Source organism: Sinohyriopsis cumingii, chromosome 16 (assembly GCF_028554795.1).
Source record: "Sinohyriopsis cumingii isolate HCF-2022 chromosome 16, ASM2855479v2, whole genome shotgun sequence".
NCBI classification, from domain to species: domain Eukaryota; kingdom Metazoa; phylum Mollusca; class Bivalvia; order Unionida; family Unionidae; genus Sinohyriopsis; species Sinohyriopsis cumingii.
In genome coordinates this window covers 22,854,750-22,882,740 of record NC_142976.1, presented here as the reverse complement: position 1 = coordinate 22,882,740, position 27,991 = coordinate 22,854,750, and the positions used below count along the sequence as shown (strand labels likewise).

The 27,991-nt window shown below is 36.5% G+C and overlaps 1 protein-coding gene across 6 annotated transcripts in view; it reads left to right on the top strand.

Moving 5' to 3' along the window:
• Positions 1–27,991, top strand: part of LOC149780068 (uncharacterized) — a 314,560-nt gene that overhangs the window by 161,376 nt on the left and 125,193 nt on the right. The window contains exon 3 of one of the 6 annotated variants that reach the window (XM_089936825.1): positions 14,782–14,871. The exons of the other annotated variants lie outside the window; for them this stretch is intronic. The gene's annotated coding sequence lies outside the window, so the exon portion shown is untranslated. The remainder of the gene's footprint in view (positions 1–14,781; positions 14,872–27,991) is intronic. 6 annotated transcript variants of the gene reach the window in all.

The window sequence follows — 27,991 nt, the reverse complement described above, 5'->3', positions numbered from 1 at the left end:
TTTTCAACCAGCATTTAGGTTGAAATTTGCAGTATTTCAACGAAAAGGAAAAAAACATCTATGTTATTCTTCAGGAACAGCCATCATTAAAATCTTTTCATATTTCAGTGAGACTTTTCTTGAATATATACAGAATGTAAGGAAATTTATGATTAGTGTTGGTTAGGTTTCCTGGGTTTCTTTTTTTTAACCATGTTTAGAGTCAGAATTACAGAGTGTTCCAGATTATCATACCTCAAATCTCTGTTAATCAGCCACTTAAGATTGGTGGTTAACCGATCTCATGCATTATGTATTATTGTCAGGTATGAACCTGTCAAAACTTTGATTCTTTTTTTGTACTCAAGTCATGTTTGTTTTACTGATCAGCAGACTACGTATTAATGTATGCTCTGGTGTTCCAATTGCATGCTGGTAGGAATCGTGGCACAACAATGGTGACTTAATGCACAACTGTTGATTTTGGTTAGAAAATCAAGGTCACTTGTTGATCTTGAGGTGGCACTTAACAGAATAATAAAACAACTATATACTGTGTATTCTTGCTTTTAAGTCAAGTTTAACTGTAAGGACATGGGTCTATCATCACATTTTATGCCAGCAGATACAGGTTTGTGTAGTTTGTTAGGATTAATTAGTTAAACAAACAACATAGACCCAGACCTGCTGGTGCATTATGCAAATGCAGATCAGGGTTTGTGCTATTTGCAGTTGGACTTGCAATAAGCAAGTTTATCCAGTTGTTGTCTCTGAAGGCACCAAAAAACAGTAGCTTAATATAGGGGTCTTGAATTACAGATGGTAGTATGGAGAGTTCAGACTATATGACAAACAATATATTTCTTTTGTGATCTTTCTTAAGGAGGGGCCCTGAGTGGCCGAGTGGTCTAAAGCGCTCTCCGTTATGGATCACTGCCATCTCACCTCTGTCTGCACCGGTTCGAGTCTCAGATTCAGCCAATGTGGGTATGTGAGAAAGTTTGCCAGTAGCTTCTCGTGGGTCGGTGGTTCTTTCCGGGGTTTTCCCGGGTTCTTCCTCCACGATTAATACTGGCCGCCATGTATAGCCTATTGTGTGCTGAAAAATGGCGTTAAACCCCACAACAACAACAACAGTAAGGAATAGAAACTTGCCATTGTTTTTTTTGTAACAAAAAATATTGTCACATGCTATCTTATTTTGTTTCAGTTCAACTGATGGTTCATTAGGTTAGCATTTTGCTTAAATAAATCAAGAAACCTTTGTGACTGACTTCCTTCTTGAGCATCTTATAAGACCTTTTATTTGCCAGTAACATAAAACAAGATGGGTTTGTCTTTTTGTTTCCCCTGTGCTAGAGTCTTACCATTCAGAAGCCGTTCAGTCATTGCTATGCCATCACTCTGAAAACATACACAAGAAGTTTATCTGAAACATGGGATCTTAAAGATATGCATAAGCAAGAGGTTGGGGCGCAACATTAGAAAAGCTTAATTTGTGTTTTGAAACTCCTACCACAAGATCCTTTTGTGCAGTTTTGTTTTTCAGGGGAGATAATTAAATCATGAATGAACATTTCATGATATAAAGTAGAATGCACACTCATTTCGGTCTGAACAGGTCTTTTATTATTATATTATGGTTAAAAGATCAAAGCCTGAATCATATCATACTTGGATAATTCAGCTCTCTGTATATATTTAAACACAAGCTGTTGCACTCACAAGGGTGGTTGGATGTTTAGGGTTTATCAGCACATCAGCACACAAATGAATATTGTGCAAAGGCAATTCGAGTAAAGTTTCTAAGCCTTGGAACATATGGTTGCCTAGCAGGCCTGATTTGGGCAGGACTCAAACTTACAAGAGCCTGGTCGCAAATTCTGTACAGTAACCATTAAGCTACCACAGCACCCTGGCTTGTATAAATAATTAAATAACCATTATAGGTGATTTTATTGGATTCAGTAGAAATTGCTCAGAAAATTCTGGCTCAATGGTTAGCATGTTGTACATATGACTAGAAGAGTGCAGGTTTGTATCCTACCACTGGATCGGCCCAGGTCAGTTTCTTTGGTGTGTCCTTGGGCAAGGCACTTTAGTCCACTTGGCTACTTGTATTTACTGTTCCCATAAAACACGAATGTAGCATAATTCTCTTAATGATCACTTGATGGTGCTGTGCACAGATTAGGGAAAACATTACAGCCAATCAGGTTAAAAGAAACATTACCATATATACTTGCTTATAAGTCAAGTCCAAATTCAAACTGCACAGACCCAGATCTGCCGTCGCATAATGTGCTGGCAGATATGGGTTTGTGCAGTTTGTTAGGAATCAAGCAGAAATAAAGAAACAAGATTGACCATGATCTGCAGGTGCATCATGATACAGCAGATCAGGATCTTTAATGTTTGCAGTTCTGGTACTCAAACTGTTTATGTTTATCTTGAGACCACTCCATTCTCTTATTGCACAGAAGAAAGTTAGTTTTGAGCATGCTATGAAAGATTATTCTTCTGAATATTATTTAACCCAAAGCTTAATTGTCAAAGTATCCTGGGCAGATGAATGTAGAAAAGTGGAGTTAGTAAGCTGTATGTATATGGGACATTATTGCAGTTGTTCCTTGCTTTATACTTGGTGGATTGTTAAAGTGACATCACATTTAGTGTTGATGTGTGCATGTCTGTATCACTAACAAGATGAAGACTTTTTGATATTCGTTGAATGCCATGGTGACATACCATTGTTATCTTGAAATTTAATACCTTTTACCCACCGTCACTTGGTAATATACCCCGGTACTAATATTTCACAGCGTTGCAATATTGTATCTATTGCACAAGTTGACAATTTTGAAAAAGTGTATTCATTAAATTTTGACCCAATATTTTAAGGATTTTACAGGATTAGCTTTAACCTCTCTATTTTTAAATACCTTTTTTTGTAATTTTTAAATCATCAGCATTTTTGTCATTAATCTTGTACAACATGTTCACATATAGTTGGAAGGCTTCATCTTCCTTCAGTTCTTGTTTGTTTTCAACTTGCCTGACTTTAAGAGAAAGTGAGCTTATGGTATGGTCTGGACCTTTGTCATCCATCATCCATCATGTGTCATCCATCATCCATCATCCATCATGTGTCATCCATTCACAATTGCTTTTTACAGCTTCTGCTTCAAAAACTGTCAGTAGAATTTGACAAAATTTGAATAAAAGTGTTCTGGCATTAAGCTCTTCAAAATTTGTTAAAATGATGATTTGCCACCAAATATGGCCACCATTACTATATAAAAAAAAGAAGCTTTAAATGACATCGCAGAAACCATTCAGCAGATCAAGACCAAATTTGACAGAAAGCATTGGACATGAAGATCTATACTTTTTTTTCTTCAGTTGATGCCAATCCACCATTACAAAAAATAAAAAAAAACTGGAAATGAATTCTCAAAAACTTATCAAATTTGACAGGAAGCATAGTGGCATAGAATGGCTTTCAGTTTTGTATGGATGATGTCGCTTTACTAGCAGATATCGCTGCCATTATTCCAAGAAAAATTAGAAAAAAATAGAAGAGCCTAGAAATTGCTTCTCAAAAACTGCTGCAACCTGCCCATGCCTCATGATGAGTTAACCTCAACTTAAGTATTTACTCTGCCAGTGTCTGCTGAGAGTAGAACAGGAACATGTATTGATTAAGCATATTCACTTCAAAACTGTGAGACAAAAAATTCATGATGTCAACTCAGTCTAGCAACTTTTGGAAGATGTTCCATTAGAAAAATCTTGAATGCAGTTTATAAAATTAAAAAAAAAAAAGAAAATTGATCTTCTTTTAAGGACTTCACCCTTTAAATCCTTTTGTTTAGTTTTAAAATACTTTTATAAAGAGAGCTTTGCCACCTTGTATTGTTTTAATAGTGCAAGAGAAATTATTTACTTTTGTTTGAAAGGGTTTATCTTTCTGAAGAGTTTTGCAAATTTGAATCATTCTAACCATTATCGTTTATATTTTTATAACCGTTTTATTGATCTTTGTCTTTTATCTTGAAGGACAATATATCTACATTTATTTGGAATGGTTTATTATCTTAATGAACGTTTTCTAAATTGTTCTCCTTATATGTATTTGTTACTCTAATCAGTATTGTACAGTGATATTGACTGCATAAGGTTCATATCATCAGGTTCATATCATTGCGGCTTTATGAATACTTGCGGTATGAATCTTCCTCTGAGAACTGTACTGCCTAAACCCAAATTTTTTGCCATACATTGGACATGTCTAATTGATGAGCTAAAATGGCCCTTTGCAAACTGGTCATATCAGGTAGTTGTTTTTATGTGTCCAAATTTATTCTTGTAATTAATTAGTAATCATATTTTTTTGATTATGTAAGCACCATACAGTTCCAGAGGACAAAGCAGGCGTGCAAGCCCATCCTATTCTCTTAGCTTATAAAAAATTTTCATTTGAATCCTAGCCACGGCTCAGTATTTTTTGGGACCTTAACTCATTTTCCCCTGGAGAGTTTTCTCATTTTCACCTGGTCTGGCAAGGGCTGAAAATGTTTGGAAGATGGACTCAGTTAGGCGTGGCCTCCTTTATCTTACTCCATAAATGTAGTTGCTTCAGGCAGTGGCATGTTATGCACAAATTGCTTACATGTGATTTGGCAATTAGTGTAGCTCAGTGTACATAGGTCAGACAGCACTTTAAGCTAAACTAGACAGGGCGAGACTAAAAAGTCGGTCAACTGACTGTAGTTGTATTCAGCTACCAGATATAAAGATTTAATTTTTTTTAAAATGGGAGACTCTGATTTGCAGACCGATGCTTGCATAAACACAATTACTCAAAATCTACTATAAATCTAAAACTTTACCATTTCTTATCATGTTCCTTTAACAAGTCAGAAGACAAGTCAGAAGAAGACAATATTTGGAATTGCTCATTTGCTTCAGCAGGTGAGTAACAAAGTGGGTTTTTTGGGGACCATTTGACATTGGTGACAAATTAGATCCATATGGAGTGATAGTCTTATGTCATTGCTGTATCATTTATGAGTCATGTAGTGTTACCTATGTCTGTCATGTCACATCACATCCCGTCACATCCACCACACAGTTAATTTTCTACTCAGTTACTTTTGAATGATTTGAGGAATTTAAATACAATTTGTTACTGTCAGTGATCAGATATAAGTCAGCTAAAACTGCAAACAACAAAGAACCTGATCTGCCATAGCTTATTGCACACTACTGATTACTCCTAACAAATTGCACAGACCCCAATCTACCAGTGCATTGTGTGATGCCAAATCTGGGTCTGTGCAGTTTATTGTTGGACTTGTCTTATAAGTGAGTATATATGGTATGAGGCTTTGCGTCAAGAAGAAAATTATGATTTTTTCCATTTTTCAGCACAGTTGTAGGAGTTATGGCCCCTGTTTTGCTGATAACCATGCCGTTTAATTACGTAATTTTTTTAGCAGCAGCAGTATAACTGTTGCTATTACTTATCCATTTTGATGTGAATACATCTTCCCACAGAGTGGAGAATTGTCAATAAGACCTGTTCCACTAGTGCACTTTGCATGTGCCTGCGCACGACAGTCGTTTTTCAATTACGCCATGTTAATGGTTGTGTTGTTCATAACAAGACCAGAGACAAATTGCTTCCTGCACCAAAACTATTCAATTCTCCAAATTTGTTGTCGGACAAGTAGTTTTCATACCCGTAATATGTCCGGTGGCTAGTGGCTAGTAATTTTATCCAGTGGCTAGTAAAATTTCATGTTTTGCCAGTTGGAGTTCATGGGAAGGATTAGTGAGATTCAGTAGGATTACTTAATTTCCCAGTCTACCAGTCCGTGATGATACAAAGGATTTTATGTTAAATTCTGGTCCTCATGAAAACTGAACAACTGAATGAGAAGACATTTTTGTGATTCAGGACGAAAATTGGTATATGAATATTTGTTCATTTGTGTTACAGGTTTGTAAATCAGATGATCAAGACCAAAGGTAAACTATGGAACATTAAATTGGCTTACAAGGAAACAACTTAAACGAGTTAAATCACCTGAAATTCAAAACTTGACTCGCATGATAATCGGAATGCAAAATGTCTGAATAGTCACATTGCTCAGAACAGTACGTTTCTCATCATTATCATTCAGGAGCTTATAATCTTTGAATCATGAATAGATAACATGGTTGATAAAAAAACATGGTACAGAATATGAAACATATTAGTGACATCTGAGCCATTAAGTAATAATCAGTGTATCAAAATTTAATTTAATTTAATTAAGTTTGCCATGTGTTCATGAGATTTTGATTGTGAACAAATCCCTTCATGGAGAATTTGGTTTAAGCACTTTACAACATAAGTTTGAGTCCATCATCAGCACCATAGGACCATTTTCTTAGTAGTATTTAGAGTTTAAAGTTAACAGAAAATAACATACATTTATTTGAGTTTTGGTCTTATGCTTCTAGAAAGGTATTTAATAGAGTCAGATGACTGAGTTGACATTGTGGCTTGTTGTGGGTAGGGCTTGCATCGATGATTGAATACCAAAGAAGACAAAAAAAGACAAAAAAAAAAGTTAGGGTTTGATTGCTTGATTAATATCGTTGAATATTTTGAATATGATCCAAATACATTAAATAAATATTCAAATAGGAAAATTTAGGTTTTTGTTTCAGCTTTAACAAGTACAGTTTGGTTCAATGATTACCTTGTATAACGTGTGTAAAATACAGGTTGTTTTAGTGAACCCACGAAGGTTAAGTTCTGTTGACATTCGGAATATCTGGTCTGCTTATTTTTTGTAGCCAATCAAGCTGTTATATTTTGTGTTAGGGAGAATTATCGTTAGTGGTGAATCTTTATGATCAGATGGGTCTTTTACTTTCAGAAATATGAAAACTATAATATGATTGGCTAATCAGAAGGTCATGACCTCATATTGGCATCTGTCAGATCTAATTATTTTAAGTAGCTCTCAGTTTTAATTGGACTGGTTTATGGGCAATGCAGGCAGATCAGGATCTATGCTGTAAATCAGATTGAGCCACATCTACCTTTAACTCAAGGCACATTCTCTAATGGTATATTTGGGTCTACAGTGTTTTAGTGCATATTATAATGAAGTAAATATAGTCATTTCCAGACATGAAAGGCCTGTATTTATTACCGACACCCCACAGCCAGACTGGTTGTTTGCAAATTGTTTGTCAGGATGCACATGCTTAGCCTTGATGGAGATGCATAAAGCTTTACAGGAAGAGAGGCTCAGTATAATCCCTGAGAGTGCCATAGGTCATCAAATAATCCCCATATGGTGCACAAGTGTCTGCCAATAGTATATATTTTTAAAGCTTCAGATGTAAACAGTACTCATGAATATCTTCTAATCCACTTTAAAAAAGTTTGGCAGAGCAGGGCCTAAAATGCACATATTGGTGGCTTCACTGTGGATTTGCAAGATTTTTATGCGTAATGTCAGTCTTGTTCTGTCTTGAGATGAAATAGACATACAATATGTACAAGGTTAAGAGTGCAGTGTCAAAATGCACAGACCTACAGATGCATTATGCTATAGCAGATCTGTGTCAGAGTGCACAGACCTACAGATGCATTATGCTATAGCAGATCTGTGTCAGAGTGCACAGACCTACAGATGCATTATACTATAGCAGATCTTTGTTTTTTGCATTGGACTGTACTTAAAAATAAATACATATGGTAACTGTAGCATAAAGAACATCTGAACATTGTATTGTTATAGGTCAATAAAGACAGAATAATGTAAATAAACAGATCAGATGAGTCTATTGTGGTATGTAAACAGGTGCAATGTTTGCCTTCAAGGTGTGTACAGTGATAGCCTCTATAAGAAAACCTGCAAGGAGACATGTCCTTAATGAATTACCAGTGGTGGGGAATGGTGGATGGTGGCATATCTGTTGACAGTAATATCTACCATGTTTGATTGATTAATGTCGTTGCAAATATATACCTGCAGATGTATGAGAAATAAGCACATATGTTGATGCTGTTTCTGTTGTTGTTCTTTCAGACTCAGAGCTTTAATAAAAACATTCCCCAATGTGTTCCAAAATATGGATCTGTGAATAAATGTACGCATGGTGTGTGTGGTACATGCCAACAATCGTTTAAGATTCAAAAGTGTATTTTAAGGTATGTGCAAATGTCCCCCTCCCCCACTGATGTTGAATAACGCCAATAGAAATGACACTAAGTTCAAATTTGAATAAATAGAAGAACATGTTTTCTTTGAAGGATTTAACACACTTAAAAACAAAAAGTACCTGTAGACATGGCATTGTTAAATATCATCACCTCCCTCCCATGTATACACACAATTGCCCACACTTAAATAATCACAAAACATATATTAAATGAAAAATAAAATACTAGTCTCTGTCTAAATCCATTGGACAGTAGAATACATTCATAATTCAATGTAGTTTTTGCTGCTCTCAGCACTGTATATATTCGCTTATGTCTAGTCCAACTGCACGGACCCAGATCTGCCATCACATAATGCACCAGCAGATTTGGGTCTGTGCAAGTTTTGTTTTACTGATTACTTTTAACAAACTATACATGGTCACATTTTAGACTGGGTTCTTCATAGACCTGATGATAATATAATACATTCCTCCTTGGTATCCCACGAACTTACATCAGATCACCTCTGCATTATATGCCATCTTGACGTATAAGCCCCTAACCCTCCACCTTTATTTGCTACTAAGAGAAACCTTCATATGATAAATAGAACCCAACTAATCCATGACATTCAAGCAAACCTAACAACTTGCCTACCTCCTACAGCAGAACAACTCGATAACTGCCTGCATTCATTGCTCGACAAGCATGTCCCAGCCACCAAATGCAGAGTATCAATTCAAAAGTATTCTCCATGATATAGCATTGTTAGGGACTAGCTTCGCACTGCTAAAAGAGATCACCATAAAGCTGAGAGGCTTTGGCTTTCCACCAGACTCACTATTCATAGGCAAGTCTATGAAGCCGCTAAGAAGAACACCACAAACATAGTCCATGCAGCAAAATCAGCCCATTACAGATTATTAGCAAGCTAATGTCAAGGAACAAATGTACACCACTTCCAACTACCTTCTCTCTAGTCGACCTTCCTGACCTGTTTGCAGATTTCTTCCATGACAAAATACAAACCATCAGAGATAACCTTGACAACACAATTTCATTTGACTCATCGTCACCATACAGTTGGGATACAGAATTTCAATGTGGCAAGCATTAGCAGCATTTGAACCTGTCTCTATGGATTTAGTTCATACTGTCTTGATGAAGATTGCACTAAAGTCATGTGAACGTGATCCAATTCCAACATCACTGCTGCCTGAGTGTTTAGATCCAGTATTGCCTTCACTAACTGAGGTTATTAATACCTCTCTCTCATCCGGGGAATTCCCATCATTTTTCAAAACTGCCATTGTAAAGTCTCTGCTGAAGAAACCAACAATAGACCATAACAATTTAAAGAACTACTGCCTAGTTTCTAATCTCCCATTCATATAAAAAATCTTAGAAAAGGTTGTTCTATCCCAGCTTGTATCTCATCTAAATTCAAACAGTCTTTTTAGCCATGTACAATCTGCATATCGCCCTCGCCACAGTACTGAAACTACTCTTCCATAAATAGTTAATGACATCCTCTCTGCTTTGGATAGCAGAAAGATTACAGTCCTCGCCCTCCTTGATTTGTCTGCAGCATTTGACACAATAGACCATGATATGTTACTTCACAGTCTAAAGCATGTATTTGGCATTCATGATACAGCCTTACTGTGGTTCAAGTCCTACTTGGTCAACAGGACACAAATTGTGTCTGCAAATGGAATTCACTCCAGCCCAGTTGATCTATGTTGTGGTGTTCCACAGGGGTATGCTCTTGGACCTGTTCTCTTCATTGTATACACTCAGCCTCTCTCAAGTGTCATAGATCATCATCCAGTGTCTCACCAATTGTATGCTCATGACACCCAAATATACAAATCTAGTCACCAAACTGAAGTTGATGCTACCATCCAAGGTGTAGAGAGGTGCATTTCTGATGTGAAATCCTGGATGACATGTGACAAGCTGCAGATGAATGATGATAAAACTGAGGCCGTTCTGATCACAACACAAAGACTTTCTCAGTCACATCCTTTACCACAAACAACAAATCTCAGTAACACCAACATTAAATTCACAGTCAGTATGAAACCTAGGTGTCACTCTGGACAGTACTCTCACATTGCACCAACATGTCATGAACATATGCAAGGCTGCAATTCTTGAGCTGAGACGCATCAGCTCCATTTGCAAATATCTTTCTTTTGATGCCACTAAAACACTTGTATGTTCATTAGTACTTTTAAGACTGGACTATTGTAACTCAATTCTGTCTTGTTCATCTCAATATCTACTTTAGAAACTTCAAAAAGTTCAAAACACAGTTGCTTGGATCATACACAAAATTTATTCTCTGTGCTACATTTTACTGATGGACTCTAGTCCAACATACCTATCCGACCTCACCCATGTGTACACACCAGCAAGATACTTATGCTCCTCTTCTGACAATTGTATACTCATTATTCCCACTATGAAAAGGAAGTCATATGGAGAATGTTCTTTTGTGTACCAGGGCCCAGCAACGTGGAATGAATTGCCCACTGAACTTAGACACAAAGACACAGTGATCCCATTCAAGAGTGCTCTTAAAACTCACTTATTTCGACTGCAAGAACAAAATTAAAGACCTGATAATGTTTCCTACCTTAATTATTCTCAGCATGATTTTTTTAATGTTTTTTAATGTCATGGTGTTTGTTTTTTGTAATAATAATATCGTTATATATGTTTTTTTAATGTTATAGGTGTTGTCTAATGTTGTAAAGTGCTTAGAGCTTCTAAAGATTAGGTGCTATACAAAGTCCTCATTATTATTAATAATAATAATAATAATATTATTATTATTATTATTAATATTATTATTATTATTATTATTATTATTATTATTTATGCCAGCACATATACTATGGCAAATCAGGATCTCTGTTGTTTGCAGTATGACTTGACTTACAATCAAGTTTATACAGTAGTTCATTGGGGGGGGGGGGGTTTGAAGTTAATGCAAGTGTCATTGGTGTTTATCTTTGCACTCTTTATAGACAAGGTAGTCTATTAGGTCTCAGATTCAGAATAATGCCAATGCCTGCCTAGTTAGTCCTAAACAAAAATGGTTCCAGTCGTACATCCAATATGGCCGTCGTGTAAAATCTTGTCACTATGGATGATGATTATGACAAGGGGTTTTCATCAATAGACTTCTGATGATGCCTACTTTGTCTGATGCCTACTTTGTCTATTTCGGGAAATTCTTTTTGACCATTAGATTGTCTGTCCCTTCAAGGGGCTCTTGTTACAGATGACTCTGGCATTAAAAGTCAGGTTCATTGTCAAGTTTTGTATTCATGGCAGATGTCCATCTGCAGGCATGATATTTGTGGAACTAGATCAGGGCGTTTCTTGTAATGTTCTGAACAAAGTTGGGTGAATGTAGGTCACACTGATTTACTTTTGGGCACTGATGCCTTGTTTTTAGGTTAACTTAGTGTACAAAGTTTAATTTACTGGCACATTTCCATCTGTATGTATGCTGTGTTTGTGAAACTTTGTCAGAGTTCTCCTTACACAATGCTAAACAATCCTAGGTATACATTGGTCACGGTGACCTATTTTTCTTATGCAAATGACTTTGCTAACAGTTACAGTATAACAGGTTTGTCATTGTGGTAAATCTCCAGCTTTTGGTGTGATACTGAGATAAAAATTGGTTAGGGTGTTCCTTGCATCATTGACCAAATTTCCCTTGAGGAGGATTACAGAGTTACTTATTTTTCTTTAATTTGTTGCAATTTGGTCATCCCCAGGATCAAGCAAACACTGGCATACACCAGCCTGGTTGTCTTTCTAACAAGAGTTGGTCCTAAGGATTTTGTGCACATTTTTTTTTACTAATATACCATTACGAAACAAAGGTGAGATTTGTTGGTAATGCCGGTGTAGGTATTCTATGCAAGATTTACTTGTTATATGCTTTCCATAAGACTTAATGTCTTGTTATGATATCTATTCATCCATCCGTAGGTAAATCTGTTACCAATTTCCTTTCTGCATAATAACTCCAGTTGTCCACTATCAGCAGCTTACTAAAATTTGCTAATGACTTGCACTTGGGATCAAGAACTCTATAGATTTGGGGTTACAAGATTAAAAGTTGAGGTTTCTGACACTGAGGATTTTTTTTATATCAGCATCATGACTAGAGTTCTCCATCGTCTGAATTTACCAAACTTTGTGGATAGCTTGCACTCAGGGTAAGGAATTGCCCTATTGATGTGGGGTAAAAAGGTCAAAAGTGAAGGTCGCTGATTGAAAGAAGAAAGTAGTTTTTGGACAATATCATTAGTTCTGCATCACATATCTCATCCAAACTTTGTTGATGGTTTACACTTGAGGCAAAGAAAAAGCCTCTAGAGCTTGGTTTAAAAGGTCTAGGTCTGAAAGAATAAAAAGAGGTGTTTGCTCACAGATTGTTGTTATTAGTATAGAAGACTGTTTAACATGGAGTGGGCATATAACATCCTACCATTTATTTATCAGACACTGGTTTATCTTTGGAGGATGTTATAAAAGTGGCAATAACTACATAATTTCTTTGTCGAGGATGTTCACTTCATGTAAAATCAATGCTGAACTGCAAAATGAATTTTCATTTTGATATTATCAATATGTCATTTGGTATCTGTGTGTTTCATAGTGCCCTAGTAATGACTGAACAAAAACGTTTTGTTTGAGACTTTTATGATATTAAATAATGAAGAAAAATGCTTGTAGAATTTGGACACTTGTAGAATTTGGACACTTGTAGAATTTGGACGCTTGTAGAATTTGGACACTTGTAATAACATTCTTGTGAAAGTTGAAGAAATGTTTACAAAACTTTTACAACTTGATGTAAATTGGCCATGCAGGTTTTCCATTGTAGGAAATCAGCTATTTTATAGACTGTTAGTAACAAGGTGCTTTTCAGATGCTTTCCTTAATAAGTGACTTTCACTTCCCTATTTCATTTTTATAATAAGTATTTGTCAGTCATCTTCTGTTACCATCTTTTTAAACAGCATGATTTGGGGCAAGAAAGAAACCTAATTGTTGATTGAAGAAGGCAAAATTATTTCCACAAAGGACTTAAGTTCTGTACATCATGCCTTGTTGACTAAACATTTTAGATGGCTTTTGTTTTGGACAAGGAAGATGCCTATTTATTTTGGCTCAGAAGTCAGGGTCATTGGAACTTCCAACAATTTTCCATGGAATAATTCATGTCTTATTGCCACAATACATTATCAAACCTTGTGTATGACTTGCATTTGCATTCAGAAAGGCATCTATTGAAGGGGGGGGGGGGGGTCAAATTGGTCAGAAGTCATTGTCACCAAGACTGTAGAAATTGGTTTCTTAAAAATAATTCCTGTTCAGCATCATTTTTCTTGAATGCATTTGTGGATGGTTTGCATTTAGTCAGGAAAGATGGTTATTGATTTCAGATTCAAAGTATCAGGACACAATGCCATATACTGAGTTCAAGGTGTGTTTAGAAGTAATTTGCATTTCTGGAACCATTTGGACTGGCTTAAATTCATATGAGGTGGGAAAATCGACCCATTGATGTTGGGGTCAAGGGTTAGAAGATGAAGATCACAGTGATAGTGACATATTACACCAGTTAAACAAGTTTGGCATTTAAATTAGAAACTTTGTGATGACATACCAACAGAGAAAATCTTGGACGTTTTAATGGCCTTTTATAATCTGACCATATATTGTAAAATGTTATATTTGTACCTTTTATCTTGTTGTTGCTCATATTTGTGTTTACTTGGCATTCTCATCCTTAATATTTTTTCTGTGGGCAATTCTCTGCATTTTGAACAATTTTTAGATGTAGCCAGTATTGTGCTGATAACCCCATGCATAACAGATATCTTGTTGCACCCATGTGTGTGACCCGTGAAAGAGGGTTTTTCTCAAGAGCGTTATAATAATGCATATAATGGGAGCATATATTAAGTGTCGTTAATGTTACTTGCATTTAAAGTGAGTTTCGATTGCTTGGACTCTCAAAAATGTGCAATATAATTTTTGGGAAAAGTTGAAAACTCCAGTATTGCACAAACAATCATCATTATTGTGTTTAACTGAATACTGTATTACACGTAGATTGATATGTCATCAGATAAGACACCTGCAGATCCGAGTCTATGAAGTTTTAAGTTGATGGTTTTCATAAGATCCCAATCTGCTGAAACATTAAGAAATATGGCAGAGTTGGGTTTATTCAGGTTGTTCTGCTGGTATTTTTTTGTATTCTGATGTTCTGGCACATTTTGGGAAATCAGATTTGGGTCTGTTCTGTTTGTTCTTCTGGTGGGTATTGTCACACACCGATGTTCTGGCACATTGAGATATTTGATTTGGGTCTATGAAGTTTGTTCTGCATATGGTTTTTTTGGTGTGTTTTTTATATTCTGATACATCAGTATCATTAAGAGAAAGCAGACTTGGTTTTATGCTACATGTTCTGTTGATGGCTTTTGTGACATGATTTTGCCAGCACATTAAAGATAACATATTTGGATATATTGTTATTTGTTTTGCAGGTGGTGTTTTATAACACTGATCCGCTGGCACATTAAGAGATACATAGCAGTATTCAGTTTGCATCTGGCTTGTTACACACTTATAAACTGGTAAGCATTGACTCATGAAATCAGTGCCCTGTCAGATTTAATATTCTCTCATTCCATACATGTGTTACAGACTTTACCCATGTGAGAAAACAATGTGGGATATGCCTATTCCACATGAGTGAACTTGTTTACACTAAAGATGACATCATCCTGATGGCATGAATGTCCGCACATTTTTCAAGGCAATTAATGTTGAAAAGACATTTATTCTGGCATGTTTGCCATAATCCTTCTTTGCCAAAAAGTCTTTTTTGCAAATTAAACTTGTTACTCTCATTTTAATGACAAATAACCTTTACGAAAATACATGTATATATGAATGAATTGCCATCACTTTATGGCACAATTTGCATGTTTTCTTGTGATGTTGATATTCATTAGTCACTTAGATTTGTCGACATTATTCACGATTTTTATGTGAGGCAGTTGTTTGTGGTATAAATGGCTTTTATTGGTCTTCATGTTTTCTTTAGAAGATAGATCACTTCATATCATACTTTATAACAGAACCCAAGGATATAAATATTATGGAAAGGTAGGTAGTTCTAACTGATTATCATGTCACCTGGTGATTACATTGTCTCTTGGTAGCTATGGTAGCTCAGTGGTTAGCGTGTCAGACCAAAGTTGAGAGTATGAACCAACCTGGGTCAGCTACCATGATGTGTCCTTGGGCAAGGCACATTACTTGAATTTCCTCAACACTAAATAACCTACTTTGTTGTTATGCTGTAAAACCAAACATTGTCTCTTGTGCGTGAGCTTTCTGCACTTAAATTGGAAGAATCAAGTGCAGAAGGAAATTTGAAAGGGCAGCATGCTACATGTTTTGCTTTCACAGTTGATGTTTTTAACCCACTGTCATGTGTTGTCTATTCATAATTACTATTTGCAAAAATTCCCAGACCAATTTGCACATGACTTTATTGGGAGTATGCAAGCATCAAGGCCATTCAGATTTTGTTTGTGGATGCTGAGATGTCATCCAGTATGACCACCATTACTACAAAAAGAGAAACCTTGAAAAAAAATTCTCAAAACCTACTTAACAGAATTTTACCAAATTTGATAGAAAGCATCCTGACATGAAGGTCTTTCATCTTTGCAGAACTGCTGTCAGATATTGCCCACATTGCTAAAACAGGGTTCATACGGTCTTTGAAGGTTTTTGACAGTTTGGGGAAAAAGAGGTAGCATTTTCAAGGCCTAGAAAGTTAGGGAAAATCGAGCAGATTACCCTGAGGTCTTTAAAAGTCCTTGAAAATTGAAATCAACCCAAACATTTTAATTTCTTTCCATAATCACAAATAAAATTGACCAAGGTTGTTAGATTTGGATGGGGGGCCCCGAGTGGTCTAAAACCATCTCTGTTACGGATCACTGCCATCTCACCTCTGTCTGCGTGGGTTCGAGTCTTGGATTCGGCCAATGTGGGTATGTAAGAAAGCTTGCCAGTAGCTTCTTGTGGGTCGGTGGTTCTTTCCGGGGTTTTCTCGGGTTCTTCCTCCACCATTAATACTGGCCGCCATGCATAGCCTATCATGTGCTGAAAAATGGCGTTAAACCCTACAACAACAACAAAGATTTGGATGTGACGAGTTTTCCTGGTTTCCTTCTTTTGATGACCTGTTCAGTTTCATTTCATCGTTAAACAATATTGTAGTATTTTGCATTTGTTGTTTTCCCATACAACATAACTTGTATGCAAAATGTTAGCAAAAATAGGTCTCGGTGATCTATGTTTGTGGTCTTTGAAAGTTTGGGAAAAGTCTTTGAATTTATCATTCAGAATTCTGTATGAACCCTGTAAAAACCCTTCTCATGTAAGTCAAAGTTGTAAACATTTGATAGAAAGCATGCTGACATGAATGACTGTCAGATCTGTACAGATGATTCCAATCTGCCAATAACTTTGGTCAACATTACTACACACCATAAACCTAAATGAATTCTCAAAAACTACTCAACAAAAATTAGACATATATGACAAAAACATGCTGGCATGGATAGCTTTCATGTTTATACAAATCTTTCTTTCCTTTCTTACATAGAAATTATGTTTTTTTAATTGTAAGCTAAGGCTTGGTGTATGTAATGAATTTAGTGAAACAGTTCAGACCCTGCACGGGGCCCCGACTGGCCGAGTGGTCTAAAGCGCTCTCCGTTACGGATCACTGTCATCTCACCTCTGTCTGCGTGGGTTCGAGTCAAGGATTCGGCCAATGTGGGTATGTGAGAAAGCTTGCCAGTAGCTTCTCGTGGGTCGGTGGTTCTTCCCGGGGTTTTCACGGGTTCTTCCTCCACCATTAATACTGGCCGCCATGCATAGCCTATCGTGTGCTGAAAAATGGCGTTAAACCACACAACAACAACAACAATCAGACCCTGCACTGCCTGAGACTGGCCAAGTGGTCTAATTAAGCACATACCTTCACCATTCACTACAAGTTGACCTCTGTCCATGTGGGTTCGAGTCTTGGACTCGGTCTGTGTTGTCTATGCTTCCCATGGGTTGATGGTTCTTCCCAGGTTTTTCCGAGGTACTTCCTCTATTTATATCATGTGCTGAAAAATGACATTAAGCCCATAACAGCAACAGACTCTGCTGGCCTGTTGCCATATTAAGTATAGGTGGATCAGTGTCCACATAGTTTTTAGCTGGGTGTATATTACATGCAGGTAAAAATGGCTAATTCTGCTGTACACAGTTGTATCTCCTTTTTGACAAAAAGACAATTTCTGTTACCAGGATTATTTTGAGAATGATACTGATGTATATATGTTGGAGACATATAGTGACATGTGGATTAACCTGTTTGTGTGTGAATTTGAGAGATTCTTGTTATTATAGATTTTCCTCAGTGACTGTCCCAGGCTATCTGTAAATTATTTTGAATGCATTGAAAAGGTATAAATAATAGAATTAAATAGTCTTTAGTGTTTTTCAGTTCTTTCCTTTTTTGAATTCCAAGACAAGCAGTTGAACATATAGTTTACAACTAATAATTTTCAAAGCAGATTTAGTTGCATTTTACAAGCTGAATGTTTTCGGAATATTTTTCCTCTCATGGCTGTCCAAGAAATAGTTGCCTAGAGCCTGAAGATAGAATGAGCGTCTTCCGTCAACAGGGAACCTTGATAGGTTAGGAACTACTGTTTCTGATTGACATGTAAAAATCTGCACCTTAAACTGGGCAAGAAAGGATGTGCAGCAAACAGAGCACTTACTGTTGCTACTATCAATTTCCCTATAAACCAGTAATAAAAAAGTATATAGTCACTTAGCATGAATGCCTTTGGTGGAACAGAATTAGCTTCTTGTACACATGTCATGGGACCAGAATTGCCAGACTAATTACAGAACTGTCAATCTTTTTAACAGATTTGCATTGTCTCTTGTTTTTGGAGAAGTTTGTGTGACATAGCAAGCATGATATAGTCTTCTGACGGAGATGTCAGTGTCAGCATGGTGTTGAGGCTTTCTTGCAAGCCTGTTGCATTGAAAATGGTGTGACAGTGTTGCTCTTTGTAGCCAGTATCAAGTACCTTTATTGCCCGCATGTATGGTAGATATGTGATCAAGGTTTGTAGCACTTAGTTACACACATGCATGATGTATCATATTTTATGTATAATAAAAACCAGAATTTCATAATAATAAAAATTTTATGCAACCAAATATTTAAAGTATATATATCCATGTGGACCAAAAACAGAGCCTTGAGAATTACTGTTTCAAGGTTCTATGATAGAACATTTTCTTAGTATCTGGCAGCCTTATAGATTCTACAAGTCATTGGTCTCATGACAGGTTATATTCCCACCATCTGATTGGCTAGAATCGACTACCATGGTGAGGCCTTGGGCATGGCTCATTGTTCAAAATCATATCATTAAAAGATAACCTTGAGAGTGTTGATGTGATGTAAACTACCACCCAACCCCTGGGGAAAAAAATATTCAAAACTTTCTCAACATCTTGCTATTATAAAGGTGATTTGACATTGTCACATCTGTTGTCTAGAATAGATGCTGTACTTTAAATGTATACACTGTTAGATAGAGAAAAATGTGCTTTTCACTTGCATGCCAGTTGACCTTATGTGAGATGATAGATCGCTTTACCTACCAAATCGGGTGACATGACCACCTGTTAACCTCTGCCAAACATGCAGTTTTTGGCAAAGCAATATGTTTAAATTTTGGTGATATATGTATTAAAAACAATTTGTATAATTCTTAAAAATGTAAAATTTCAGAGTTGCAAAGCTGACACTGCAGTAGACAATATTTATATTTGTAGTTCAAGTTCCTATAGTAATAACCAAAGTGTTTTATTTCCGTAAATAAAAAACATTTTTAAAGCCACATGAGAACTTATTCATGTACAAGGAAATTTGCTCCAAAAGATGCTAATGCATTTAGTAAATAATCTTACCCGTATAAATTTTATCTGGCTTATGTTTATACTGCCTTGGAAGTAAATGAATTAAAAATTAATAACGAAATTCTAAATAATTACTGTTTAGAAGTATACTGATGTACATAATTTTAAAGTTCTACTGTGTGTGGCAGATGGAATTTGATCAGTGAGGTCTGTTGATGGAAGCATGTAAATGCATGCTTACTATATTGGATGGTAATTATCTGAAACCATTGTTTGTGTTTTTGTATTTCTTTATTATTACATTTTTTATATCCCCACCCCTCCTTCAGCCTAGTGAGAAAGTAAAGAGTCACTCAAGTGTCTGAAAGATCCAGACAATAAATCATTATTTTTGGGACAAGTCAACATTGAAGTGTAAATTTTCTAACTTTAAAAAAATACATTCTGGGATTCAGTGCTTCCTATTGAAGAAAAATAATATGCATCAAAGCCTGAAAGTTAGTGGGTTCTCCACACATATTTTATAAACATTTATGTTTACATATATTTATCAATTTCAGTTTCTTTTTTTTTTCTTTAAGCCATTGACGGGACATGCTTTTCTGCATACTTTTATACAAACAAACATGTAATTGTTATCAATTGTTTCCCTATTTTGATTGTACACACCAGCACAACAAAAAATCTTTTGTCTGTGTTTCAGGAAAGGAATAAATCTAATTCCCCCATTTGAATGACCTGGATATTGAATATAAGAATTGCAAGGCTCCCACTGACACATTTTCACCCTTATCTATCCAGAAATCAACAAATTAATGCAAATTTGTAAATACTTATCATAATCAATTCATTATTGTCACAAGCAGCTTGTAGGAGGAAAATGGGGGATGAAAGCAATGCCTGAATGTGTGTCTAATTTATGCTCACTGATTGGTTAATTGATCAGTGTAATTGACAAGTGGCGATAGGTCAATTAACATTTCAAATGTATATTACCATTTGTACTTGCTCATAAGTCAAACTGCAAACAACAAAGATTTTTATCTGCTGTAGCATAATGCACCTGAAGGTTTAGGGTCTGTACTGTTTGTTCTACTGATTACTCCTATCAAACTGCATGGATCCAGAACTGCCAGCACATTATATGACAGCAAGTCTGGTTCTGTGCAGTTTGAAGTTGGATATGACTTATAAGCAAGTATATATGGTAGTCAGTGATGTAGTCTTCTAGACCACAGTTACGAAATTGATTATATTGATGTGGCAAATTAGCTCTAACTGCAAACAACATAGACATTGATCTGCCAATACATTAGGCAACTGCAGATCTTGGTCTGTGCGATGTGCATTTGGATCCAACTTGTATGCAAGTAAATATGGTATATAAATGGCAGACAAAGATGCTGTTTGTTATGAGAGATAATTATTCTTGCTTCTTTTTAAATTTGTTGTCATGGAAACTGGGACTTGAAAGTCTGGGAAGAATCTTTTTTTTTTAAATTTAAAATTAATCTGTTTTCAAATAGAACTTAAATCTCTTGATGCAAAATTCCTTGGTTTTGGAAGGACATCATGTGAATAAATTAAGTGATGATTGATGAGTCATCAGTTGTTAAAAAAATGTGATTGATGGTAATTTCTCTTTCCTGCATGCCAGTTAGGAATGGAGTTGGTTTTATTGTTGGCACTGCATGTATACATATATGTTGACCATTCAGGTCTTGTTGTGTTCACTGGCACTGGACACTGCTGCAGCAGTGGTGAATGTGCTAAATAGTATGATGTGGAACATTAGTTTGCCTGACAAAATGGGGTCAAGTTATCATGTAAATAAAACTTGTGCAGAAGTATAAGTTTACTGCTATTTTCAGAGTGGGTCACTTTTGACATACATTTCATGTGTGCTTAAAGGCAAGCTTAGCTATTTAATATTTTTATATGCCTGCCATAAAGTGGAGCATATTGTCTTTGCTCATCTTCTACCAATTTTTTTCTTCTGTACAATTGCTGAGTTCACCACACATGGATAGCTTTCACTTGGGAAGGAAGAAGCTTGTGATTTCAGGTTGAAAAGTGTTAGGTCAAGGTCACTGAGACTGGAAGATAAAAATAGCTTATATACATTTAAGATTAGTTCTACATTTTATACCTGGACCAAACATTGTGGATGGCTGCAATTGGTCTGGACCAAACATTGTGGATGGCTACAATTGGTGTGGACCAAACATTGTGGATGGCTGCAATTGGTGTGGACCAAACATTGTGGATGGCTACAATTGGTGTGGACCAAACATTGTGGATGGCTGCAATTGGTGTGGACCAAACATTGTGGATGGCTACAATTGGTGCTAAGATTTTGGGGGTCAAAACAAATGATAATTTCACTCCAAAGAAGAAAACAGATTTCCATAAAATAACACATTCTACAGCTTGCACTGGAAGTGTTATAGCAGCCCATTGTCTTTTGTTTCAAAAGTTTAAAAGTCAAGATCACTGGCTGATAAGTGAAAAATGGTTTCTCCTCAAGAAATATGCTAGTTCTAGACATAATGTGTAAATGATTTGTAATTTGGGTTTTAAAACATCATGCTGATTTGGGGATCAAAGCTCAGGATCATTGTAAAACAAAAGAAAAATTAATGTTGCATAAAAACATCACTTCTAAACCCAATATTTTTATCAGAGTTTGTGGAGGACTTGCACCTAAGGTATGGAAGAGATTTGTTGATTTTTGGTTCATAGGATCAAAAATCAAGGTCATCGTGACTAGAAGAAAAATGTATTTTTCAGAATAGCGTTTGTTTTCAGTAACCAAACTTTGTGGATGGCTTGAAGAACCTGTGCCAGATGGTACAGTTTCATTCATAGTAAGTCTGATTAAAATGAATGTTTTTTGCAAAGTAAGTTTTCATCAGGACCACATACCATGACCAGAGGTCCAGGTCATTGAGACCCACTGGTCAGAATAATCTGTAGTATCAACCATGCCCTACTGGTGCCTACAGTGAGGACAGGGATTCAGGATGCTCTACTGGTCATTGACCAGAAAAGCTTATGAGATGGTATCCATCTGTTGGCACAAGTTTGTTACTGCTACTCCTTCTAAACTAATTGGAGGATTTCCATGAAACTTTACACACAAATTCATAGCATGCTACTGCTACTCCTTCTAAACTAATTGGAGGATTTCCATGAAACTTTACACACAAATTCATAGCATGCTACTGCTACTCCTTCTAAACTAATTGGAGGATTTCCATGAAACTTTACACACAAATTCATAGCATGCTACTGCTACTCCTTCTAAACTAATTGGAGGATTTCCTTGAAACTTTACACACAAATTCATAGCATGCTACTGCTACTCCTTCTAAACTAATTGGAGGATTTCCATGAAACTTTACACACAAATTCATAGCATGCTACTGCTACTCCTTCTAAACTAATTGGAGGATTTCCATGAAACTTTACACACAAATTCATAGCATGCTACTGCTACTCCTTCTAAACTAATTGGAGGATTTCCATGAAACTTTACACACAAATTCATAGCATGCTACTGCTACTCCTTCTAAACTAATTAGAGGATTTCCATGAAACTTTACACACAAATTCATAGCATGGCCTAGTTGGCCATAAATCAGAATGGTGCTGTTCAGGCATCTAATATGGCCACCACTGTGGCCATCTTGGAAATCTTATGGCATCTTTTCCTGAATGAATGGTGATATCAAGGTGGGGTTGTCACTAAAAGAATATCTTCATGTCTAGTTGGTCCTAAATGAAAACTGTGTCAATCTGACATCCAGTTTAGTTGCCACAGCAGTCTTGAAAATCTTCTTGTTGCTACTCCTCCCAAATAGATGATCATATCAGCATACTGTTTTCACTAAAAGACTTCTCGTAATGTATAGTCAGTCTGGCAGTTCTAGGTTCAATACCTGCTTCAGGCATGATGTGTAATTGTAAGTAATATTATGTGACTGCCCACTCCAGGATACTACTGCTTGATTCTGAATGGATAGTCATATTGACATGGGGTTTTCACCAGAATACTTTGCATAATATCTGACTGGGCCTGAATGAAAATTGCATTAATCTGATGTACAGTATAACCACAGCAGTGACCATCTTGAAAATTTTCTTATGGCTACTTTTTGTGAACATATGGGTCCCTGGGTGGCCAAGTGGTCTAAAATGCTTGCCTTTACCAATCACTGCCATCTCACCATTGTCCTCATGTGTTCAAGACTCATACTCTGCCAATGTATGTGAGAAAGCTTGCCAGTAGCTTCCCAAAGATGGTGGTTCTTACCAGGGTTATCACAGGTTCTTCCTCCACCATTTATACTGTCTGCCATGTATAGCCTATCTTGCACTGAAAAAAAGCATTGTAACAAAAAGGTCATCCCTCATTTTGACATTCACCAGAAGACTTCTCATGATATCTACTCATGATATCTAATTGGTCCTAAATCAAAATATCATCAATAGTCACCATAGTAACCAGCTTGATAACCTTGTTATCATTACTCTTTCTGAATGCAAAGTTATATTTCCATGAGGTTTTTGCATGAAGACTTTTTATTTATGATTTCTAGTTGGTCCTAAATGAAAAGGCTGCTTGCACACCATGACTCACCACAGAGGTCATCCTGACAATCTTGTTATAATGTGCTGGCAGATCTGGGTGTATGCCGTTTGTTAGGAATAATCAGTAGAATAAACAACATAGACCCTGATCTGCAGGCACATTATGATAAGGCAGATCGGGATCTTTGATGTTTGCAGTTTGACTGAACATATAATCAAGAATATACATACAGATATGTCAGGGGATAAAGAGGGAGACCAACAAAAATGACATTTGGGGTTATTTAATAGGAATTCTTGGGAAAGTGGGAGTATGAAAATAGTACCCTGCATAAGTTTTTACAAAAATCAAACTTGTACAGAGTGTACAATTTGCAGGAATTTATTTCTGAATAGAAAATTGCTTAAATTGGTCCATCTTTTGGGTTCAAAGTATACGTCCAGATTTTATTCCCAGTGTTTAGTAAAAGTCGGTACTTAAAATTGGGTATCAGCATTGTATTCAAATTTGACTTGCACATTTATGATCAAGCCAGATGTGGGCATTTGTTTTTGTTTTATTAGATTTATAAACCTTTTTGATGCACTCTTATGTAGACCAGGTTTGAAATGGTAGAAAATTAAAAGTAAATAAGCCCCTGATATTAACACAATATATAACGATTTTTTATGATCTAGAATTTACTAGCTATTTACTAGCTAAGGTTTATTTTTTAGTCACTAAGAACTTTATCAAAACATGCAGCCATTATCAATACAGAATCATCAACATTTTAAGAGGACTTCATGTTTCTGTTCCTGACTTTTTTTTGCAGAAGAATGTTAGACTGTATTTACCGTAGAAGGAGGTCCACTTGTCACTTCCACGATGTGAAGGACTAGAGTATTTTTCTTGATTCTTTTTACGGTATATAGTCGATTATAAGAGGTATCAAACTGCAAACAATAAAGATCTTGATCTGCCAGCATAATGCGTTTGCAGAGCAGGGTACATGTTGTTTGTTCTACTGATTACTGCTAACACTTTCCTAACACAAATCCTGAATTTGGATTTTTAATGTTACTGTAACAATTTTTCAGTCATATCGCTACGATGTCTGCAGTGTAACAGTTTATAGTGATTTCTTGCACTGGGGCATCATGCCACAGATATTTAGCATCATGTCCCACCCAGTCACATTATCCTGACACCAGGCCAACCAGTCCTAACACTAACCTCTTAATGCTGAACGCCAAGCAGGGCAGCTGTTAGTACCATTTTTATAAGTCTTTGATATGACTCTGCAGTGATTCGAACCATGACCTCCTGAATCTGAGATGGATGCTCTAACCACTTAGTCCACAGGAGCGGTCTTTTCCAAATATTGAAATGTGTTACTGAACTTTCTCAGAAAATGATACCAACCATAAAAGACTTTGACTAACATTTTATTGGAAAGGTTCAATTTTCTGTAATTTATTGTTGCTTTTATCTTTAGGCTGGATTTCAGATATTTTGCACAAACAAGCATGTCAAATGTTATCCCATTGGGTAAATAAAAAAAAACATATCTCCATAAGTTCTCTTTTCTTAGCTTTACTGGGATGGCCTGTTGTCTGTCTGTTTGCACAATGTTATTATTGCTACTGTACCTAAATTACTTGGAGGATTGCCAAGACAGATATCCATGGCAAGGTCTTGCTGGTCCCAAATGGAGATCGTGCTGCACAGACAGCCAGCATGGCTGCTGCCACCACAAACATGACATGAAAATCTGATTACTATTCCTCATAATTGGATGGTCCTATCATCTTCACTAGCCAAGGTTCTGATATGATAATCTGATCTATACTTTGGCAGATTGAACAGATACAGTGACATCTATTGGATTTTATTCGTTGCCTCCCTTAGTATGTAGTGCTAACTAACCAGTAGCTTTGTGCATTGTAAAACAGCCAAAACTGGTGGGGGTAATTGGATACCTCGGAAGTTTAATATCAAAAGTATGACTACCTACCTGGGGGAAGCCATTATAGGTGTATTTGAGTGAAAGGTATTTGTGCAAACATGGACTGGCACTGGGAAATTGATTATTTATCGGTCCATTCAAGTTGTTTGCACCCATTGTCTCAATCATGGAGGAGCAGTGTTCAAATTATATTTTGATTGGATGCAGTGGCTTGCCACCACATCCAATGATATTTACAGACCTGAAGCACAGAAATATCTGCTCGATACACTAAGGTGTAGATAGGGTTATCACATCAGAACCTTGGCTATCAAAGATATGGTCCTATCAACATGGGGATTTCACTTGGAGACTTCTTATGATGTCTAACTCGAACTAAATGAAAATGGTGCCTAGCTGGTGTTCATTATAGCATCACAATAGCCATCCTGAAAACCTTTTTATAGGTACTGCTGCAAAATGGGGACCTCATTTAGTTGAGTGGTCTAGGAGTTATCATTAGGACAAATAGCACAGACTTTGATCTGGCTGCGCATTTTGTGATGACAGACCAGCGTCAGTGTTGTCTGTTGGGGGGAGGAGTTGTCTAAAGTGCTCACCTTCACTGATCACTGCCATCTCACCTCTCTTCTCAAATTGGGTTAAAGTATTAGGCTCATCCGCAAGGTGGGTATATGAGAAAGCTTCCGATGGGCTGGTGTTTCATATTGGGGTTTTCCCAGGTTCTTCATGCACCATTTATGCTTGACATGGTTATATGCCTCTTTTGCAGTGAGGTCAAGGTTTCACTCACAATTTTCTTCATACTGTACTTGGGATGAGTCATTATGAAGCTATGGCCTCTTGCCCTTTGACCTTGGTGTCCTGCAGTCATAAAAAAAATATACATTTAAGTGTTTGTCTGCTTATATTTCCTAAGACCCTAGATGTCTTTTTTTCAAGGTTGGGATGAATTCTTACAAGGTTAAGACAATCCATTTGGTGTCATGCCTGCTTGCTCCTTTTGCTGCTTCATACTCACTGTGCCATGTTGACCTTAGGGTCAAGGCCATGTATTTCACAGAGTTTGAGATACAGATCCTGGCCTTATTCTTATCAAACTGATTTTAGCACTAGTGTTAATAAATGAGAAGAGCTTATGGGATGGTATGTTGTCCATCATCTGATGACTGGCTGTCCATTAGAAGCTAATATCACAGCTCCATCTTTACTTTTAGAATTAACATGAAACTTTACATATACATTCATCCCATGGTGAGATGGTTGCACATCACAGTCAAAAACTTGTTATAGCTATTCCTTCTGAATGGATGGTCATATCAACATAGGGTTTTAACTAAGAATTGTGATGTCTAGTATATTTAATGAAAATGGTGCCAATCTGACATTCAGTATTTCCACTACAGCGATCGTCTTAACACATTAACCCCTGGAGGTTTTTGTCGTTTTCGCCTGAAATTCGAGTAGGAAACACATTTTGAAAGCTATTTCTGAATAAATCCCAGTATATGAACTTCAAGGTGATTTTCCAATAACATAATGCCTAGTTGTGTTAGAATCATTGTTTTTCATTGGCTATATGGCTCATGCATGAGCAGAAGGGTAAAAGTTGGAGTTTTTTCTTTTTTGTTTTTTTTGCCTTACGGCATCTTATCCTGCTTTTTGCAAAGGTTCAGAACTTAGAGAGTATTTGGTGTCATTGTAGAGCTACATCTGTCTACCTTTCTATAATACCACTCACTTTAGTGTATCATACATGACCTTGACACTTCAGAGCTCAGCATTAGGCTACTACCTCCTGCCACGTAAACTCGTCACCAGGGGTTAATGTGTTAAAAATCTTGTTATGGCTACTCCTTCTACATGGATGGTCATGTCAACTTGGAGTTTTCACTAAAAGTCTTCTTAAATAAGAATGGTGGTTGATCTGATGTGCAGTTTGGCCACCATGGCAGTCATTTAGAAAATCTAACCATTTTTAGGAAATGGTGCCAATCAGATATTGATTATGTGTACAGCTAATTTGAAAATCCTGTTATCACTGAAGAATATTAGAGATGGTTTCAACACTCAGCAGTTAAAAGAAATGGTTTTGAACTCCAGAAAATTCTTTCACACAGTAGCTAACTATAATTAGCTGTTTCATTTTGAAGCAACAACATCCAAATCAAGTCAACCCTTTACAAAACTT